A 23,589-nucleotide genomic window follows, 5' to 3' on the forward strand; every position below is an offset into this window, starting at 1 on the left:
AATTGGAATTTTCACGTTGGGTACTAAGCACAATTCAACAGTACTCTTGCCAAACAGATCTTTGCCTCGCAGCGTTTTCAGTTCCTTGCGCAACTCAAGGAATTGATCCTTCATCTCATCCATCTTTTCATACACGTTCGTGCCCTCAGATGGCTCGGAGTGATAGATGGTGTCTTCGACACGCAGCAACGCGTGCACAACGGGAGGTGGCACAGACAGGACCGGGCTAGATGTCGGCATAGAAGCAAGAGTAGGAGCGCAACCCTCTGGCCCGAAGTTAGATGGCATTCCCCAAGGGAATCCAACAGGCATACTGGGAGCGAGATGAGTGGTGGCAGCAGGTACTGTCGAGGTAACCACTTCAGAGATAACTATCCTCGCGGGAGGAGTTGGAGAAGCTTGACTCTACGCAGCAAGAACTGACTCCATCATGGCAGTCAATCTGGCAATCTCCTTACCCAAGCGGTGTAAGGTTCTAAAGCAACACAATTCTTCGGACCAAGCTCATTTCTCCCTTTCCTATGAACCTTGCGCCAGGCACGAACCATCCTATCCTTCATGTTTTGGGGATCTTTACCCTCTTGAAAGAAGAATCCTTCCAACAAAATGTTGTTAGGTTTATCCTTTAAGGGGAACCCAAGCTGACGACGAGCCAAAGCGAGGTTGTAGTTAATTCCACCACATGTACCAAGAAGAGGTACATTGGAGAACTCATCATAAGAGTCAATAATTTGAACTCCGTCATAAACACGATTATACCAAGAGATATCATCATTAGTGAGAGGCATAAGTCTCGTGCACCACCGTAGACATCCCTTATTCTCCTTGAAGGCAAGCGTTTGAGGCAAGTGCAAAACAAACCACTTGTACAACAGAGGAAGACAACACACAATGGAACCGCCACCCTTTTGATTCCTCATATGCAAAGAGAAATAAGTGTCACCCAACAGAGTCGGAACGGGATTAAGAGAAGAGAAAATCCTAATAGCGTTCACATCCACGAAGTTGTCGATGTTGGGAAATAACACTAGCCCATAGATGAGGAGTACACATATGGCTTCAAAAGCTTCCTTGCTCTTGGCCTTCCCAAACAAGGTAGCTTTGGCGATCAGAAAATCAGATGGAAGACCTTGAATTCCACCTTTGGTAGTCATATTAGCAACAATGTCAAATACATCCACATGAAGCATGTCAGCAATCTCTTGAGAAGACGGAATCTTCTCCAAACCACTGAACGGTAACTGGTCCAGAATAGGCATACCCACATGATAAGTTTAAGACCCCAATTTTGTCCCTAAGATCCCTCATGGCATCATAACATTGCATTTGCATAGCCTCAAGGATCATAAGCATCTTGGCTCCTTACCTTTGGGGGGGATCTCTCTTGTGAGTGGTGTGAGATCACCAAGCATGCTTGAATTATATATCATTTCTTTTCTCATTTTTGTTTATTAACCAAAAGCACAAAAATATGTCACTAACATCTTTTGTTTGTAGCTTGAGCAATCACAAGGTCAAGAGCTTCAAGGAGATCCTTTGTGCAGAGATATGGCCAAGTGAAGATGATAGCAAACATGGTAATGGTTCCCAAATCTCTCATCCATCAAATATTTCTCCCTAGCATCTCAATTCATCATTTTGATCAAATCAAGTCAAAGGGGTTTGAGGTTGGTTCCCCAAGGAAGCCCTAGTTCATCAAATCATCCACAATGCCTTGCTCTTGAAGCAACCTCCGCCCATGATCAAATAAAATCAAGGGAAGTTCTTTAATTCATCATTTCATGCATATTTGAACTTATTTGAGTGTCCTCAATCATCAATTCATCAAGATATAAGTCATGGACTTGAGAAGTTGATTAGTCAATTCATCTGACTATTTTGAAGTGCACTGAGATCTAACTTTTTATGTGTTGGTCAAATGGAGATGATCCCAAAATCAAAAATGTTCTTAAGGACAATATGAACAACTTTTAGGTTCATCAAAAATTTATTTGAAGCTTGGAAGGTCATCTCCCATTCCAATACATTATAGGTCATTTTGACTGAAACCCTAATTTTGGGTCAACTTCCCAAGAACATAACTCATTCTTTTTTTATGAGTTTGAGGTGGGATCAAATGCATTGGAAAGCTTAAGATGACTAATTCAAATTTTATGTTGAACAAAATTTCAAAATCTCAAAAGAAATACATGTGATAATGCAAAACATTATAGGTCACTTTGGACCAAATGCATTGAAAGTCAAAAAAGTCCAACTTCAAGTGCCCATAACTCTTTCATCAAAAATCTAAATGATGCAAAATTTAAGTCCATCTTGATTGTCTTGAAAAGATCAACAAGTTTGATGTTGGAGGTGTTTTCATTTGAGGCTTGCATCATCAAAACAGAAGGGCTTGAACATTGGCCAAATTTGGAAACCTTGCCTTTGCATGTTTTGCACATTACACTTTAAATTCAAAATTCACTAATTTCCACACTTCAAATGGATTTTTGCCCAACATAACAATTGTTCCTTACATCAAAACCTTTCCAACCATTACTCACATGCTCATGTTTGGATTTGGAAAATGGCATTTTCGAAGAGGAGAAGTTTTAGGCATAATTGTGAATAACATGTTGGAACTTATTATACAAGCTTGTGCATTGCCAATTACACGTCCATTTCAGCTCAATTATGTCTCAGATTGCATTTGGCATTGAATTTGGGTCTTTTGAATGATCATGCAAGCCCATGCAAAGAGTATCCATTTTCCATTCACACGGATTGGATCACACTTGCCTTGCCTCTCCATCTATAAATAAAAGCCTCATTCCATTCAATTTCGATCCATGAATCAACCTGAAATGTTGCTGAACTGAAAACCAAGCCTCTCACCAAAGGAACTATTTCATTTTCACTCAAATTTCTCAGATCTGAAATTCAACTAAATCTGGTTGAATTTCTAGATCTAAAGTTCCTAGACCTTCATCCTATAGTCCATTGTACTTCTGTTTGGCCAAAGGAAGCAAGGAAGCAAGCTCAGATCACCACAATTCAAAGGTTCTCTCCAACTGATTTTCTCTTTGAAACTCACCATTTATTGATCTATTTGCTTGGATTTTGTGTTGGCTGAAGTCCTCTTCATAGAGGCAATCGTTTTGAGTGCTCAATTGTTGAAATCCATGAAGTTCAGTATGAACACCATGATTTTCTCTCTCTGATTTCTCTCTCTATGAGGATCTAGAGGAGAAACCAATGGTACAGGGATGATGTACATCATCCCAGCTTTCCAATGATGTATGGATCGTGTATTTTGGTTAAGCTTTTGAAACCTGCAATTTTGGTCGGAATCTTCATGCTCACCGGAGAAGACGGTGGCTCCGGTCACCGTCCCTTTGCCAGATGGATTGTGGACCGTGTGATGGCATCTCCAGATCTAATATCCACCTTTGCTTCTTATGACTTTTAATAATGTCATGTGCTTCGCTGATGACTTTGGTATACCATGGAAGCGCGCATGTGGAGCGTCTGATCAACCACGTCAATTAATGAGGCTTGATCAGACGCTCCTTGTTTTTTTGGATTTTCTATTTTTCTGATTTAATTTCTTTTATTTCCATTATTTTCAAAAATTCATATCTTCTTCATTTTAATTCCAAAAAATATGGGACTAATTGCATTCTTCTCCAAATAATTTCTAGTTTATAATTTTGATTTTTAATATTTTTTATTTTGTCATTTGATATTTTTTATGAATTTTCTCTTTTCTGGTTATTTTTAATTCATTTTAAATAGTTTTTGATATTCAAAAAATACAAAAATATTTTCCTAGCCTATTTGAATGATGATGGATCTATGAAAAATATTCTCATCAATTTTTTAATTGATTTCAGATTTATTTGAGATTTTAGTTCAATTAGGTTATTTTTATTCATTTTTAATTGATTAAAAATAGTTTCTGACTTTTAAAAAATGCTGAAATTTTTTGTCAAACTTTGTTTGACCTTGTTGAACTTGGGATAAATCACTTGGACCTTTCAAGGTTGATTTGAAGTGATTTTGAAGTTTGACCTTTCTTTTATTTTTAATTCAAGTTTATTTTAATATTAAAAAATGCCAAAAATATTTTGCTTATTGTTTGACCTCCAATCTTCATCTCATTTCTGGTTTCTCATTGTTTGACTTTGACTTTCAATGTCATTTGGTCAACACCCATGGATTGGTACACTTTATTTCACCTTATGCACTTTATTCTTTCCATTTCCTTATCCATTCTTCATCTCCTTCTTCTTCTTCCTTGATTCAAATCTAATTCATCTTGATCTATTGATCAAGTGAATGGCTTTGCATTAAGGATAGGTTGTTTCCTAAATCATGCAAAAGACTTAAACCAATACAAGATCATTTCTCTTCTTCTTTTTGGCATGGCAAGTTGTTGGAACTTGGTTCACTAATCAAGACTTCTAACTTATGTTGTTGCCTACATTATTATTGACCGGCCTTAGATAGTTGTGACTTCTACATAAGTCCAATTACGATTGCTTAACATAGCGCTAAATTGCCTTATGGCACACTAACTCTAACACTAACCATTAACCATTAACATTTAATTCTTGCTCTTTACATTTATGCAATTTACTATTCTTGCACATATTATCCATTTGCTTTTTCCTTTGCTCACTTGAGCACATGTTTATGTTAATGCAATTTGCCTTTTGCTCACTTGAGCACATAATTGTGTATATACTATTATGCTTGTGTTTTGTTTTGATTGTTGTGAACCAAATGCAAAGAAATGGACAAATGGACTTAGTTTCTAGGACATTCCCTATGCAAAAATTGGAGTAAAAGGACCTTAATGTTGAAGATGGATTAGAAGGACCAAACCTCTAAACTCACTCTTGTCCATTCTTGATTTACTTCATAAAACTCTTTGATGTGTGGGTTTTTGTGCTAGGGAATCCTATGAGAGATCAAATTGAAGAACCATTGCCATGTTCATCCAGAAGTGAAAGAAACAAGAGACCTTGAGGAACCTTCCAAGAGTTCATTTGATTGTTGATTGCTTGAGTTTATGCTTATGTGATTGCTTATTCCAAAGGATGGGAGCTACTTGGATCATCCATATGATCTCAAGAGAGGAACTCCTTCTGTGGTTTTGTTCTTATCCCTCACCTTTTTGCATTGCTTAGGATCTTAGCCATTCTTCTTCTTCCCTCCACTCTAACCCAAGCCAAAACTTTTTGTGCAAACATTTAACAATTGTTTTCAAAACATTAGAAATCTAAGCCTTATGCTTTTGATTTTCAAACTCTCTTTTCCTAACACTTATTTTGAATTGAGTCTCTAAGTCAACTTTGACCATATTTTGTACATACTTTTCATTGGTAAATATAACCCATTCAAATGTCTTTTTGTGGTTTCAATGGCCACTTTCTTAATTAAATTTTCCATAACCTTTAGCTATTAGGTTTGAGTTATCCTTGTGGTAGATGTAATACTCACCTATATCCTTAGTGATGGACAATGAGTCTTCCATGCTTATTATAGAGTTAGCCCCTCACTAGCATGTTGAAGCTATCCTCACATGGTGGATTTGTGGTTTTAGGTTGAGTTTTCTCCCTTGGATAACAAAAGACCTTAAGGCTTTTGGACCAATCAATTCACCAACTCATTTTTGAAATTTTTACCCCGAACTACGAGGTTTTGATCCTAATCTTTTTTAAGATGGTACGTAGGCAATGGGTTTATCCATCCAAACACAAAAATGTAAATAAACTTGTATATTCTCTTCTCATCTCTTCAATCATGTTTGCACAATAAATTTTCACAAAAACAACAACCTTACAACAAGTATGAAAAGGGCTCCCTAGGAGTACCTAGGATGTTTTGGGTGCCTAACACCTTCCCATTGCATAACCAACCCCCTTACCCAAATCTCTGACTCTCTTTTACTAGTTTTTGATTCGATAAAACTTTTAGGTTTTTGTTCGCTTTCTAACCATTCCTTTGGATAAATAGAAGTGCGGTGGCGACTCGACTTGTATGATTTACCTTGGATTTAGTCAATATCTCTAATGGTAACGAATACCCCGCTACAATAAGCATACTCCTCTAGTGTATGCAAAAGCTGGAAATCCGGAAAAGTGAAGCACCGATACAGAGGATCGTAGAACTGCACCAACACACTCATCAGACCTTCGTCCACCTTAGCAGAGAGAATAGATAGAAGCTTCCCATGGAGAGCTTTGAATTCCAAGGGCTCTAATACATAAGATGCCAAACTCCTTAACTCTTTCAAATCGGGTTGTCTGAAACTGTACATCTTCGTATTCCTTCTTTGCTTATCCATGTCTGAAAATTTGCAAATAGACCTTTTAAGTTCCTTGTAAAATCTTTATTATTGATGACATGAATGCGGATGAATGCATGAATGCATGGATGCAACAAACACACTCAAGGATCAAGCAAGTCACACCACACAAAGGTCACGGGATGGCTCAAGTCATCGTCAATATCAATCATCCATTTTTGTGGATTATGGTTTACACCTTATCAACACCCAACTTCCATTGATATTGAGGATATACGAGAACGAATCAATCGCGAATCACGGGTTTGTTGTAAGTCACGAGCATGGAGTCTCGGTTAAGAACCACCCAATGGGAGTGTACTATGGTTAAACCCGACGAAAAGGTTCCCATAGTCATCATCCCATCTTTCGGATATTATCGGATAAAACGACTACTCGTCCTCCAAAAATATTCTCAAGAGGGACTCTTATGAGTGTAGTATCGTGTAACAAACGCCTCAAGTATTACACTTAAACGACCTTCGCACTACGTCCTAAAATAGGCCAAGATGGGCTAGGTATCTAAGGTCCTCGGTTTCTAGGGTTTATATTGGAAAGAGTAATGCCTAACCACGACTACTCGTGTGACATTATTGATCCCAATAAGACCTCCACCAAGTGAATGGGCTTGCAAGTTAACTTGTTAAGGAATAACTCCATACAAGTCAACGAGACTATGCCATTCTCCTATCATAAGTGCACTCGAGTTCGGGTATAGAACTCATCTCATAAGAAACCACCAAGCATATAAGCAATTAATATATCAAGCAATTCATACATTACAAACAATACATTCATTCCAAATTTGCACAAAAATATGTCACAAATAAATATAAACAGACAACACATACAAGCAAAAAGTAGGCTAAACCCACTGGAGACTACTCCCTAGCAGAGTCGCCACTTTTCTGTAGCGGGGTTTTCGTTACCTTTAGGTTTATTGACTAAACCAAAAGTCAACATACAATTCGAGTCGCCACCGCACTTTTATTTATCCAAAGGAAAGGCTAAAAAGCGAACAAAAGCCAAGTAAGAAGTTTTTCAAATAAAAAACTAATAAAAATGTCAGAGATCTAGGTAAGGGGGTTGGTTATGAAATGGGAAGGTTTTACGCACCCAAAACATCCTTAGTACTCTAAGGGAACCCTTTTTGCAAATATGTGTTGTAGGTTGATATTTGTGAAAAGATTTGTGCAAAAGATTAGAGGGATGAGAAAAGAATAAATTATGTTTACAAATTTGTTGTTTGAATGGATGAACCCATTGCCTATGTACCATCACAAAGGAGGATCAAAACCTCGTAGTTCGGGGTAAAAATCTCAAAGATTGGTGAATTAATTTGATCAAAATCCTTAAGGTCTTTTGTTATCAAAGGGAGAAAACTCAACCTAAACCAACAATCGACCATGTGAGGAAGGCTTCAACATGCTAGTGAGGGGTTAACCCTATGATAAGCATGGAAGGCTTATAATCCAACACTAAGGATGAGGTGAGATTTACATCAACCACTATGATAACTCAAACCTATGACTAATGTTTTTGAAAAGATTGAAACAAGTGGCCATTGGAACCACAAAAACAACTTGAAATGGGTTATATTTAAAAGTTAGATTTATTTACAAAATGAGGTCAAAGTTGGATTAAAATTTATTTACAATGAGTATTTATGAAAATGGTTTTGAAAAAGTCAAAGGCCTAAGGCCTAGGTTTCTAATTTGAAATAAAGTCAAAGTTTTGAAAATGATTTTTGGCTTGGTTAGAATGGGGAGAAGAGAGAAGGGCTATTCCTAAAGCATACAAAGATAAGAGGGGAAAGAAAAACCCTTGGAGTTCCTTTTTTTCTTGAAGTCATAGAGATGACTCAAGATTCTCCTTTCCTTTGGATTTAGCACACAAACAAGCAATCAACCAATTTAAATTCAAGCTCATAGGATCTCCATTTGGCTTGGCTCTTAACTTGGCTACTCATGACAATGGTCCTCTTCTCACAATCTTAAGATGGGATCCCTATCACACAAGAGCAAATATCAAAAAGTTCACAACATAATAAAGGGAATGGACAAAGAATAAGTTTTGAGGAGAAGTCCTTTGAAGTCAACTTTGAATTTTAGCATTCTAAAGGCGTGAGGCCTAGTTGCTCTTCAATAAATTTTTGCATTCTAAAGGCATGAGGCCTAGTTGCTCTTGAACTACTTTAAGCATGGGTAATTCCTAATTCTAAGTCCTTTCTCCTTTTGCATTTGGTTCACACAAAACAAACACAAACAACACATAATGGTAATATATTTATATATAATAATGGGCTAAAATGAGCAAAAGAAAAATGACATAAACATAAAGTATGTGCTCAAGTGAGCAAAATGAAAAGCAATATGAATAATGAGCAAGAAATAAATGGCATTAAAAGTAAATGGCAAGAAATTAAAAGCTCAAATTAAAGTAGTAGTTAGTAAGGTTATGTTAGCTTGTCATAAGACAATGTAGCGCTATTTTAAGCAATCGTAAGTGGACTAATGTAGTAGTCACACCTATCTAAGGTCGGTCAATAAAAATATAGACAAAGAACACAAGTTAGAGATCATGACTAGTAAGCCAAGCTCCATAAACATGCCATGCCAAACAAAAGGGGAAGGGCCTTGTATTGACTTTTAGTTAATCGCTTGACCAAGAAGCAACCTATCTTGGACACAAAACAACTCACTTGATTATGGATCAAGTTGAGTTTGGTTTGGATCAAAGAAGGTTAAACTTTTCATTTGTCAAAACCAACTTCAAGACTTTAACTCATTGGCCATTGATGGAAAGAAATGGATGAAGGTGAAAGGGAGGGGAAAAGAAGACCAGAACCAAATCCAATTGATCAAATGTGAATCAAATCAACATCAATCAACACCAAACAGAAAAGAAATGAAGATAACAAGTCAAGAAGTCAACAATATTTTTTTGGTATTTTTTTGAATTAAAATAAAATACAAAATAAAAATAAAAAAATAAGGTCAAACCTCAAATTTAATTCAAAACAACTTCAACAAGTCCAATTAAATTCTCATAGGTTCAACATAGTCAAACAAGCTTTGACTAATTTTCTCACAAATTTTGGAAGTCAGAAAGTAATTAAAAACAATTAAAAATAGCATAATATGAATTAAAATTTCAAATAATCTCAAAACAATCAAGAAATTGTTGAGACTATTTTTCATTGACTTATCATAATCCATAAATGCTATGAAAATATTTTTGGATTTTTTAAAAGTCAAAAAGTCTTTTAAAATGAATTAAAACCAATAAAAAACAAGTAATTCATAAAAAGTATCAAATGAAGTCACAAAAATAATTAAAAATCATAATATGAGACTAGATTTTTCAAGAATTTTTTTGGAATTGGTCTCATATTTTTCTGACTTCAAATGAATTTTTAATGACATTTTGAAAATCAAATGAATTAAATGAAAATAAAAAGAAAATGGAATAAATGGAAAAAAGCGCAGCCACATGATGCATTCATTAATTGACGTGGCGCTTATGGATGGTCCAGATCTGAGGATACACGATGGGCTTGAGTCAAATTCGCAACAACATGCATTAAATGAAGTAATTTAAATGGACATGTGAGATTAGAACGTGGAAACCAAATCCAAGGGCTAGGAGGATGCACACATGGTGGTGGTGGTGGAAACCACCATCTTCTCCGGCAAACCAACCAATTTCGGCCACCAGTTGCAGGAAAATAAACTTTAATGAAAATGGAAAACAAGGACATGAAAATGAAGCTCGTGTGATGTAGATCATCACTGTACCAATGGATCTTCCTCACTTTTCCTATATTGAGAGAAATGTGAAGGATAAAATCATGGTGTTCAAACTAAAAGTTCATGAAATGAAGAATTGAAAGCACCAATGGCTTGCCTCAAGTGTGAGGACTTCAGACAACCACAAAAACACAAGAATGCTACATTGAATTAAGAGATTCAGATCCAAAAAGTTTGAATGGATACCTTTGAATTGACGCACTTCTGGCCACGAATTCTCCAAGATCTTTGCTCCTATTTGATCCTTGAGTGTGATGGAAGTGATTGGCTAAGGAATCATACTTTAAAACTCAGCTAATGATGCTAAATTTCAAGCTCGAAAGTATGAAATTTTTTGGGCGATTCCTTTGGTAATGGCTATGGTTTCAGTGCTGCAGCATATCAGATCTTCAAAAGGTTACTCAATGAAGCTCATGGCGCCTCTATTTATAGGTAAATGTGGCTGAATCACACGCTTCTTTCATGTGCATGAGAATTTGAATTTGGATGCATGGGCCTGTGCAAGCGTGTAGAAGGCCCAATGATGAATGCAAAAGCTTGCTGAGATCAAGTGGAAATGATTTGGATGTGTACAATGGACTAAAGCATGCTTGCAATTCAAGTTTCATCATAAAATGTTAAAATGCACATAAATGGAAATGCATTCGAAACTCATAAATGTTGAATCCAAAAGAGTAATGTGAGTAATGGTTGGAAAGCCATTGAAATAAGGAACAAAAGTCATGTTGGGAAAAAAATCATTTGGCATTTGCAAATTGATGAAAACCGGCTATGAAAATTCAAGTACAAAACATGTTCACATCACTTTGAAAAATTTCACCCAAAAGTAAGCTTAATCAAACCCCTTTTTCCTCATGGTAAATGCTTCAAATGAGCGAACTTCTAACATCGAAGTTTTAGATATTTTCAAGGTGATCAATTTAGACTCAAAGTTTACATCATTTGGAGTTTCTATGACAAATTTATGGGTACTTTTTCAAATTCAATGAATTAGGTCCAAGGTGGCCTGTAATGTTTTGCATTATCATATGTATTTATTTTAGGATTATGAAATTTTGTCCAACATACAATTTGAAGTATATATCTCAAGATTTCCAAAGCATTTGGTATCACCTCAAAGTCATAAAAATTAAGGAAGTTGTGCCCTTGGTAAGTTGACTCAAGATTAGGGTTTCAGTCAAAATGACCTATAATGTTTTGAAATGAATGATGACCTTCCAAGTTTCAAATGGATTTTTTATGAACATGAAAGTTGTTCATATGGTTCTTAAGAACATGTTTTCTCTTTAGGTCATATTCATTTGACAAACACATCAAACATTATTTCTCATTGGACCTCAGTTTAGTCAGATAACTTGATTGATCAACTTTTCAAGGCCAAATTTCCAATCTTGATGAATAAATGATTGAGGATCCTCAAATAGGATCACATATGCATAAAATGATGAATGAAAGCACTTCGCTTGATTAAATTTGATCAGAGTTTGTGATTGCTTCATGGGCAAGGCACAGTCAAAGCATAGTGAAATTAGGGTTTCCTTGGGAAACAATCCTCAAGCCCTTTGGGCTATCTTGATCAAATTGGCAAATTGAGATATTTGGGGGACATATATGATTATTAGGAGCTTTGTGTACCATTATCATGCTTTTTCTCTTCTTCATCTAGCCATCGCATTGGGCTCATGAGCCTCCTAGGAGCATTGTGGAGCACATGATCACTTGAGCTTCAAAACAAAAAGAGTTAGTGACATATTTTTGTGCCTTTGGTTAGTAATCAAATAAGAAAAGCAATAATATACAATACAAGCATGCTTGGTGATCTCAAAACACTCAAACAAATCCCAACCCTAGGGTTAAGGAGCCAAACATGCTATGATCCTTGAGGCAATGCACTTGTGCAATAACATGATGCCATGAGGGATCTTAGGGTCTAAATTAGGGTCTTACACCTAGCATTCTCATATGACTCACGATATGGGTAAGTCATGTTTACATTTAATTTAGGTTCTCTTCAACTTTCATTCTAAAAAGTTCATACGTGTGAGTTAAGGTGCCCTAGTCATTTTCCTCCTAGGAGGATTAGTCTTTAACATGAGTTAGGCTCTGATTCCACTTGGTTGACAAGTGATTTCAAGCACAAGAGGCCCCGGGGGGGGGGGGGGGGGGGGGGGGGGATTTTTTAATTCAAAATTCATGATTAATTTTAAAGTTTTATTACTTAAAAAGTATTTTTTATTAGTATCAACAAAGATCAAAGATAAAAGCACCTGAAAGAAAATAAGACAATAGATAGAAGAATTTAAAGAGATAGAGTTAGAGAGATGGTTGCAGAGAATTATCCAGGTCCTGCCGAACGTTGGCTTAGTCATGTCCCCAAGATATCTTCTTGAGATTTCACTATAATATTGATCTTTTACAAGTTATGCCCACAAACCTTTGATATAAACAAATCAAGATATTTTACGTCGGCTTATCATCCAATCAAAAGAGAGCTTTTCCACGAGAAGAACTCACGATTTTAGTAGAGATTTCACCGGCTGATCTAAATAATCGAACAAAACTTTTGTTGGCTAAGTTCTATAACCAAAACAAATCTTTTTAATGGTTGATCTCAAGAAGAAACTCAATTCTTTAATATTATCACACTTTTGAAAATAACAATAGTGGCACGACAAAAATACAACTCTTTACTCAGAAGTAGTTTTCACTCACAAGGTACTAAGGAAACCTTGGTGAAAGGAAAAATATGAATTTTGGTGTGAAATGAAGTGAGGATAAGCATCCATTATATAGGAAAAAAATTGTCTCAATATGGAAACAATCCACGAGTAAAATAAATAGCCTAATCAATTGGTGCATCAAAAAATCGACCAAAAATGGAAGGTTTATATATAGAGTTGTTACCAATCATTAAGATACTATCATAATATATTATAGACTCAATTAAGCATCATCTAATCGAACAGGCATATAGTCTAATCGATTAGAGAGTTTGATAAAATATCCTAATCAAGCAGACAATCCCCTAATCAACTAGTTAGGCCTTAAAAACAATTTTAGGTGATTTTGTTACGTAAAGATATGCTTTAAAAATACTTTAAGCATGTATGGTAGTTTTCTTAGTTTCTTATGAGTTACTTTCATACTTTCAAAAGACTCTAGTCACTCAGACAGACACGACCATGCGAGTTCCTTTTCCAGATATGTCGATCAAATAGGCATTTTACTAAAACATTGATAACACTGAAACATGTTGCGTACTTGGCTCGGATTGCACATGATTATTATAGTTTAATTTCTATTTTCTTGCTTTATGCTTGTCTTTTGTCTTGTTTTCAGGTACATTGCGTCAATAAAGCCTTTCATGGAAAAAGGAAGCGAAAAGAGCAAGAATCAGAGATTTTTTAAAGTGGAAAATACACACAGGCATTCCACATGGCGTTGGTCACGTGGGTAGCCATGATGTGTAGGCTTTCACCCATGTTTAAATGGTCACAAGAACACGTCTTCCTTATTTTGTGCACATGGAGGACGCCATGCCTAGATGGTGGGCGCCATCTTCCTATTCTGCGCCCAGTCAAGGGCGGTTGCTAGGAAAAGGCCATAACTAGAGATTTTCTTTCCATACTAATTTTGAAAGTATTATGTAACCTCTGAGGCATTGTTACACTATAAAAATGACTTAGGTTTTTAGTTATAGGTATCCAAATCTAGTTGCAGCATAGGCCATAGAATCACACCGTTAAAGTAATAATTCTTCACATCGGAGGATTATTGCACCATTGAGGTTGAGGTTCATCACCCCAACTTTAATTTGGTATAAGGCACGTGTATTTTAGTTGAGGTTGCAAAACCTGCAACTGGTGGCCCGATTCTGTTGACTCACCGGAGAAGACGGTGGTTTCCACCACAGTCCCCATGTGGATGAGTTTTGGCCTTTGGATCTCACTTGAGTGTTCTAATCTCAGCCTTTGTTTCCATTGACTTTTTTTAATTCGTTTTGTAATGCACTTGACTAATGACCACAATGCGCACGCGCTTCTGGACCACTTGATTGTCCACGTCAATTAATGAAGTTGATCATGCGCTCCTGATTTTTTCTATTTTTCTAATTTCTATTTTATTTTCTTTAATTCCTTTTATTTTCAAAAATTCATAACTCTTTTATTTGGAATCACATAAATATGAGACCAATTGCAAAAATTTTCTTTTACAATCTAATTTCATAATCTGATTTTTAATTATTTTTGTGATTCAATTTAATATTTTTTGTGAATTATTTTTTTTAATAGTTTTTAATTCATTTTAATTACTTTTTGATATTCAAAAATTCCAAAAATATTTTCTTAACACATATAGATCATGATAAGTCTATGAAAAATATTCTCATCAATTTCTAAATTGATTTGAGATTTATTTGAGATTTTAGTTCATTTGTGTTATTTTTCTTTGTTTTTAATTGTTTTAAAATAGTTTCTGTTTTCAAAAAATGGTGAGAAAAATTTTCAAACCTAGTTTGACCATGTTAGACTTATGATGATTCAATTGGACTTATCCAAGTTGATTTGAATTGAATTTGAAGTTTGACCATACTTTGTTCATTTTATTTTATGTATTATTTTAATTCTAAAAAATACCAAAAATATGTTTGACCTTTCTTGACTTCTAATCTTCATTTCACTTCTGTTTACCACTGGTTGATGTTAATTCCATTCACATTTGACCATTGTATTTTTATTATGTCATTTGAATTCTCATTTTCTATTCATTTCATTTCATCTTCATCTTCTTCTTTTTATTTTGACCAATGAGTTAATGATTTGGTTGGTCTTGACATATGAGAGGCTTACCCTTCTTTAATCCAAATCAAATTCAACTTGATCAAAGATCAAGTGAATTGCTTTGTGTCCAAGATAGGTTACTTCTTGGTCAAGCAAAAAACCTAAAATCCATACAAGGTCTTTCCTTCTTTTCTTTTGGCATGGCAAATTGTAGGAGCTTGGCTTACTAGTCATGATCTCTAACTTGTGCTTATTTTCCTATAGGTTTATTGACCGACCTCAGATAGGTGTGACTACTATATTAGTCCACTTACGATTGCTTAACATAGCGCTAAATTGTCTTATGACACACTAACATTAACTACTAACACTAACTTTAATTTGAGCATTTAATTCTTGCAATTTACTTAATGCAATTTACTTTCTTGCTCATTTATTCATATTGCCTTTTCCATTTGCTCACTTGAGCTTATATTTTATGTTTATGCTATTTTCCTTTTGCTCACTTGAGCTTATTGTTGTGAATAAATATATAGTTGCTTTGTGTTTGTTTTGTCTTTGTTTGTGTGAACCCAATACAAAAAGGAGAAAGGACTTAGAATTAAGACTTTACCTATGCTTAATGGAGTTCAAGAGCAACTAGGCCTCATGCCTTTAGAATGCTACATTGATTGAAGAGCAACTAGGCCTCGTGCCTTTAGAATGCTATATCTTAAAAGTTGACTTCAAAGGACCCCTAATCCAAAACTCTTTCTTTGTACATTCCTCTTATTGCATTGTGAACTTTTTGATTGTTTGTTCTTGTGTGATAGGGATTCTAAACTTGAGATAGTAAGAAGGACCATTGTCATGAATATCCAAGTTATGAGAGACAAGCCAAATGGAGATCCTAGGAGCTTAATTGATACTTGATTGATTACTTGAGTTAATTGCTTGTTGCTTGCTAAGTCCAAAGGAAAGGAGCATCTTGAATCACCTTTATGATCTCAAGAAAGGAACTCCAAGGGTTTTATCTCTTCCCTTATCTGTGCATGTTTAGGACTAGCCTTTCTCTTCTTCTCTCCACTCTAACCCCAAGCCAAACTCATTTTATGCAAACATTGACATTGTTTTCAGAACTAGAAACCTAGGCCATATGCCTTTGATTTTTCAAACTCTTTTCATTAATACTTATTTTGAATTGAATCTTAAGTCAACTTTGACTTCATTTTGTGAATACTTCCAATATGTAAATACAACTCACTTCAAGTGATTTTTGTGGTTCTAATGGCCATCTTTGTTAAAACTTTTCATCAACATTAGCCATAGGTTTGAGTTATCATAGTGGTTGATGTAAACCTCACCTTATCCTTAGTGATTGGACTATAAGTCTTCCATACTTATTATAGGGTGGATCCCTCACTAGTATGTTGAAGCTCTCCTCACATGGTGGATTGTTGGTTTAGGTTGAGTTTTCTCCCTTTGATAACAAAAGACCTTAAGGCTTTTGATCAAATCAATTCACCAACTTCTTTTTTGAGATTTTTACCCCGAACTACGAGGTTTTGATCCTACCTTTGTGATGGTACGTAGGCAATGGGTTCATCCATTCAAACAACAAAATTGTAAATATAATGTATATTTTTTTCTCATCTCCACAATAATGTTTGCACAAACATTTTCACAAATACCAACCTATAATACAACTTTGCAAAAAGGGCTCCCTTAGAGTACTACGGATGTTTTGGGTGCTTAAAACCTTCCCTTTGCATAACCAACCCCCTTACCCAAATCTCTGACATTTTTATTAGTTTTTGATTTGATAAAACTTCTCGGTTTTTGGTCGCTTTCTAACCTTTCCTTTGGATAAATAGAAGTGCGGTGGCGACTCGAATTGTATCCTTACTTTTGATTTAGTCAATAAATCATAAGGTAACTGTTATACGGTGAACTGACTTTGGGTTTTTTGCTTTGAAAAGCAATGTTGCGGATGGCAAGAGTCGCCACCGACTTTTCTTTTATCCAATAAGGAAAGGCGGAAAAGAACAGAAAAGACCTTGATTAAATTTTGAGTTCGGGAGGTACATTATACAAAGGAAAGGTGTTAGAACCCTTTGTATCCATGGTTATCCATGGGCTCTTAATTGCTTAACTCACTTATGTTTTCCTTGTTTGAGAAAGTGTTTGAGAAATGTGGTATGTTTAGAAACTATTTTGAAAGGAGAGTTTAACTTTGTAATGATTCTTGTACGAATGTATACAAAGTGTTTATCTCGTTTGATTTTGAAAGATGTTTAGAAAAATATAACTCGGCGATGATTCTGGTGCGAATGTATACCAAGTGGTGATTTTCTAAAAGATGTTTTGAAAAGTGTGAGGTGTGAAAAGTATTTTAAGCTATGAGCAAGCATTTAAGAGTTATACCTAACCAAGGTCTTTATAGGTATTTCCTATCCTTAGGAGGGTAAAACTGTCCTTACTATTGAGAAGTAAGTAGTCTTATCCTTTGGATGTAAAGGGACCTCGTGGGGTCGTCGATTGGTCATTGAAGGCAACATTTGTAAGGATACCTTAGCATTCGAAGGGACGATCATCATTTAATCGTAGTCTACAACGAAGGGTCATCGAGGGACAAAGTCATATATTCGAAGGCAACGTTCGAGGGACAAGGTCATATAGGGATATTGACCTTTTGATCGAAGGGACTATGACTTATCGGTTTAGGGATAATGATGATTTAATCGAAAGGGTCTTTGCTAAGGGTATCCCCACATTCGCGGGACATGACCGTAATATCGTAAGGCAACAAAAAGAGGGACAAGATCATGTATTCAAAGGTAATGTAATTAGCCAAGTAATCAGAATAAATCTCCACAATGACATCCCCCAAATAAAGTGGAACGCCAAGCTATCTCTTCAAGAGTCATGGGAGCCCCTTACAAAAAAACTCAGCAAACATGTTAGAATAACGGGATGGGGTGCAATCAAGAGTTGCACCGAACAAAAGAATCATAGCAATAATAGTATCAGGCAAACAGCGTGTAAATGCAATAGAAAATATGCCAAACAAGTACAAAACAGATCAGAATGCAAACAGAAAAAATTAATTACTGTCATGTTCACTACTGCCTCGCCTAGCGAAGGCCTGGCGAACCCTCGCTACATGTTCGCTTAGCGAGGTGCTAGCGAACGACTGCGGGTTTTGGGTTCTTCTTTGATAACAGTACGATTTCAGAAACCCCAAACCCTATGGCATCCATTACAGAAATTACGTGATCGAATATTCAAAATGTTGTTTTACACATTTATGCACATATAAACCCACCTAGAAAACCTAACGATATTCGCATTTCCAAATTCAACCATAATGCCTCATACATTTAGAAATTTCAAATTGGGAGCATAGAATAGTGGGAATAGGGCATACCTGATTGGAGGGATCGAACGGAGTTGAGTTGCACCCTTGGGTTTGCAGAGCAATCTTAGGGTTTATGCCTGATAGGGTTGGTAGAGGTAACCTTTATGCAGATGAGTTCTCTGAATTAGCTTCTAGGGTTTTCTCCGTTGTTTTTCTGATCTCCAGGGTTTTCTCCTCCTTTTTTTCAGATGAAGTCTTGGAATTTATAGCTGATTTTTTGTGTCTTGGTGGGCTCATACTGAAGGCAATTCAGGCCCAAAATTTTTGTATATCCGCAAGCTTCGCTAGGCGAGTGAGCTAGCGAAGGGTTCGCTAGGCGAACACTCGGCGAGTGTTCCAGCGAATACTCCCAGATTTGGATAAAAGCACAGCTAGTACTTACTCGCTAGGCGAGCATCCAGCGAGTAGGTAGCGAGAATTCCAGTAGCAAAATCAACAAGGTTCGCTGGAGCGAAGGAGGAAGCATAGGCTTCGCCTAGCGAAGGTCTTGCTCGCCTAGCGAGCATGGCAGTTCAGGTCATCTTCTGGATTTGGTAACCTGTGCGCTGGATTTTTGTTCCTTCGAGATTAATGCTTTGAAAAAGTATCATAAAAATTAACAGGCAAATTTTGGGGTATGATAGTTGCCCCTGTTCAATATTCTTAAACCGAGAGAATTAGAATGGCATGTACGCCATTCGTGATCTGGAGGTGGAAGATTATTGAACACTTAGAATGCCCCGAAAATTTGCACTTGTTAATTAAAGGATAGCCTTGATGGAGATGGGCTTAAAGATGCCATCCAGGAAGTTTGATGATGAGAGCTTCAGAGTGCGTCGTATATTAGACTATATCTGAAGACATGGGTGTCACACTGAGTCGTACGCTAGACCGTATTAGGTGATATTAGGGTGAGCTGAACCTGATGAGGTACGGATCAGAATGGGTCATACGCTGGACCGTATCTGAGTTGCAGAATGAGTCATCCATTAGGCTGGCGACTTCACTAGGGATGAAAGATCAGAATGGATCATACGCTAGATCGTATCTGAGTTGCAGAATGAGCCGTCCGTTAGGCTGTATCTGGAGAAATAAAGATCAGAATGGATCGTACGCTAGATCGTATCTGAATAGCAGAATGAGCCATCCCTTAGGCTGTATCTGAGATAAAAAGTAGTCGTACATTGGACTATATTTCAGAATGTACCGTACGCTAGGTAGCATTTGAGTAGCAGAATGAGCCGTCCCTTACGCTGTATCTGGTAAAAAAAAGTAGTCGTACGCTAGACTACATTTCAGAATGTACCGTATGCTAGGTAGCATCTGAGTAGCAGAATGAGCCGTCCGTTAGGCTGTATCTGGAGAAATAAAGATCAGAATGGATCGTACGCTAGATCGTATCTGGGTAGCAGAATGAGCCGTCTGTTAGGCTGTATCTGATGATAAAAGGGGTAGTCATACGCTAGACTACATTTCAGAATGTACCGTATGCTAGGTAGTATCTGAGGGGATGAATGTCCAAATGGGTCGTACGCTAGACCGTATTGGAACAATTGAAGGAGCCATACGTTAGGCTGAATCAGAATGAGCCGTATGTTAGGCTATATCTGATAATATTTGTATATGTTGTATTTGCAATAAATGTCTGGGATGGGCTTAAAGATGCCATCATTAGAAGGATATCAGAGTGCTTGTCAGAATGAATGGATCATATCTGAAAAATGTATCTGAATATTGAATGTAATTGATAAAGTTATCTGTCTGAACGAATCTTTCTTTTGACTGTATCAGGAGGACAATTAACCTGAAAAAGAGTTAGCCTCATGCCATGTTATGACACATGAGATGTTTTATGCTCTTGAAAATAAATGCGAATATTGTATGCATGCATATGCTGTGAAATGATGTATGAAAAAGTTTTGCCATGGGAAAATAAATCCCGATATTCTGGTTGGAGATATTTGTATTGATGACCCTTTCTTAGCTAGGGATATTTGATTTCTGTCTGATGGTAGAAATATTCAACAGAACCTGACTGGGGATAACAAAGATGACCAGTCTGTCTAGTAGTGCCAATTTCTTCTGGGAATGACTGGTTTTGCTGGGGAACAGGATTTGCAACCGGATTTGTTGGAAAGCATGATTAGACCTTATCCTTGATCCTAAAGTCTTTTAGTAATTGCTATTTCTATTTTATGCACGTTTTTCCGGCAAACATCAATCATTTTCAAATGCACATATTAATTCAAATTAAATCAATGGACTTTTATGCAAACAAAACGAGGTAAGTAAAATTGAATTGATTTTGAAAAAGGGCCTATAAACAGGCAATTTTAATACAAGGAGACAGAAATCCTAGTAAGAGGAAATTGTCAAGAAAGTAAAGAAAAAACAGCTATGAGAAAAAGTCCTATTGATTTAAATTCTGCTACTGCTATTATGTCTTCAAGCATCTCATCCCTTGCTGTCGGATAGAAGCGATTGGCTTGCTCAGTCCCTTTGACTTTGGTGAAGCTGGCCGAGAACGAGACATAGTCATATGCTTTAATCCCTAATTTTTGCCTGGACCGCCTTTTCAGGTTTTCAATCCACCAGGATACCCTTTTTTGCCCAAGTCGCCTTTTCAGGTTTTCGACTTGCCGGGTGTACATTTTTTATATGTTTATCCCTAATTTTTGCCCGAACCTTTTTGGTCCGCCGGGATGCCCTTACTTTTGCCTAGATACATCGACCTAGCGGGTCTCTTTTATGCGTAGTATCTTTTAACTATGTCCGCGTTCACGGGATGCGGGAAATCTTCGCCATCCATTGTAGCAAGCATCATGGCTCCACCAGAGAATACCTTCTTAACTACAAATGGCCCTTCGTATGTGGGAGTCCATTTGCCTCTAGGATCACCTTGTGGTAGAATGATACGCTTTATCACCAAGTCGCCAATTTGATACACTTGTCTCTTGACTCTTTTGTTAAATGCCTGGGTCATGCGCTTCTGATATATCTGCCCATGACAAACAGCCGCGAGTCTCTTTTCATCAATCAAATTTATCTGATCGAGTCGAGTCTGAATCCATTCATCTTCATCTAAGCCTGCATCTTTCATAATTCTTAGAGAGGGAATCTGAACTTCCACTGGTAAAACGGCTTCCATTCCGTAGACTAAAGAGAAAGGAGTTGCCCCTGTCGAAGTGCGTACTAAAGTGAGATAACCATGAAGAGCAAATGGTAACATCTCATGCCAGTCTTTGTATGTTACTGTCATCTTTTGTATAATCTTCTTAATATTCTTATTAGCAGCCGGTACGGAGAAGAATTATGGTGTTTTATTTTGAACTGCGTGCAGAGTTCAGTAATCATCTTGTTGTTCAAATTAGTACCATTATCAGTGATAACTCTTTCAGGGATGCCATACCGACAAATAAGACTATTCTTGATGAACCGTGCCACCACATTCTTGGTGACAGAAGCAAATGAGGCTGCCTCTACCCACTTTGTAAAGTAGTCAATAGCAACAAGAATGAAACGATGTCCATTAGAAGCAGTAGGTTTAATCTCTCCAATCACATCAATGCCCCACATTGCAAAGGGCCAAGGGGCTGTCAACACGTTCAATGGAGCAGGAGGCACATGTACTTTGTCCGCATAGATCTGGCACTTGTGACAAGTTCTGGAGTGATGGTGGCAATCAACTTCCATGGTAGACCAATAATACCCTGATCTCAGAATCTTCTTGGCCATCGTATGTCCACTAGAATGAGTCCCAAAAATACCGTCATGCATGTCTTCCATAATCTTTTCTGCTTCCTTTTTATCCATACAGCGAAGCAAAGTCGAATCATGATTACGTTTGTATAATACTCCATTACTCAAAAAGAATTTAGCGGAGAACTTCCTCAGAAATTTTCTGTCATTGATGGATGCCCCTTCAGGGTATTCCTGAGTTTCTAAATATCTCTTTACTTCGTGGAACCAAGGTTTCTCTTCTACTTCATCAGCATTAAGTTCATAACAATAAGCTGGTTCATCTAATCGTTCAATGGTGATCATGGGAGCTTCATTGTCCCATCTGACTCTGAACATAGATGACATGGTAGCCAATGCGTCGACTAACTGATTCTCTTCTCGTGGAATATGTTCGAATGTAATTTCTTCAAAGTATGGGATTAATGTCAACACCCGCTCTCGATAAGGGATGAGATTCGGATGTTTAGTGTCCCATTCTCCTTTGATCTGACTGATTACTAAGGCTGAGTCTCCGTACACACTCAAAAACATGATTCTCATGTCTATAGCAGCTCTGAGTCCCAAAATACATGCTTCATACTCAGCCATATTATTGGTACAATCAAAACATAGTCTAGCAGTGAGAGGCGTATGGCAACCCTTGGGAGAAATAATTACAACACCAACACCATTGCCCAATGCATTAGAAGATCCATCAAAAACCATAGTCCATTGGGATCCCAGTTCGGGTCCTTCATCCGGACCAGGTCTTTCATAATCAGTAACAAGCATAACATCCTCATCAGGGAACTCAAAATTCATAGATTGGTAATCATCAACCGCTTGATGAGCCAAATGATCAGCTAACACGCTTCCTTTGATTTCTTTCTGGGTAGTATACTGGATATCATACTCTATTAAAATCATCTGCCATCTTGCTATTCTTCCGGAGAGAGCAGGTTTCTCAAATATATATTTGATAGGATCCATCTTAGAAATCAATAAAGTGGTATGATTCAACATATACTGTCTTAGTCGGCGAGCAGCCCAAGCCAAAGCACAATAAGTTTTCTCAAGCAGTGAGTATCTTGTTTCACAGTCGGTAAACTTTTTGCTAAGGTAGTATATTGCATGCTCTTTTCGACCAGACTCGTCATGTTGCCCCAACACACACCCCATTGAATTTTCTAACACGGTCAAATACATGATTAGAGGTCTTCCTTCAACTGGTGGCATCAGAATTGGAGGTTCTTGGAGATACTTCTTGATTTTGTCAAAAGCTTCTTGACATTCATCATTCCATATTATCTCTTGATTTTTCCTCAGTAATTTGAAGATGGGTTTGCAAGTAGCAGTCAAATGGGAGATAAATCGGGCAATGTAATTCAGGCGTCCCAAGAAACCTCTGACTTCTTTATCTGTACGGGGAACTGGCATTTCTTGAATAGCTCTCACCTTAGCCGGGTCAACCTCAATTCCTTTACCACTGACAATAAAGCCCAAGAGTTTACCGGATCTTACTCCAAAGGTGCATTTGTTTGGGTTCAATCTCAACTTGTATTTCTTCAACCT

The sequence above is a fragment of the Lathyrus oleraceus genome, chromosome 4 (genome assembly GCF_024323335.1).
Source record: "Lathyrus oleraceus cultivar Zhongwan6 chromosome 4, CAAS_Psat_ZW6_1.0, whole genome shotgun sequence".
Lineage (NCBI taxonomy): Eukaryota > Viridiplantae > Streptophyta > Magnoliopsida > Fabales > Fabaceae > Lathyrus > Lathyrus oleraceus.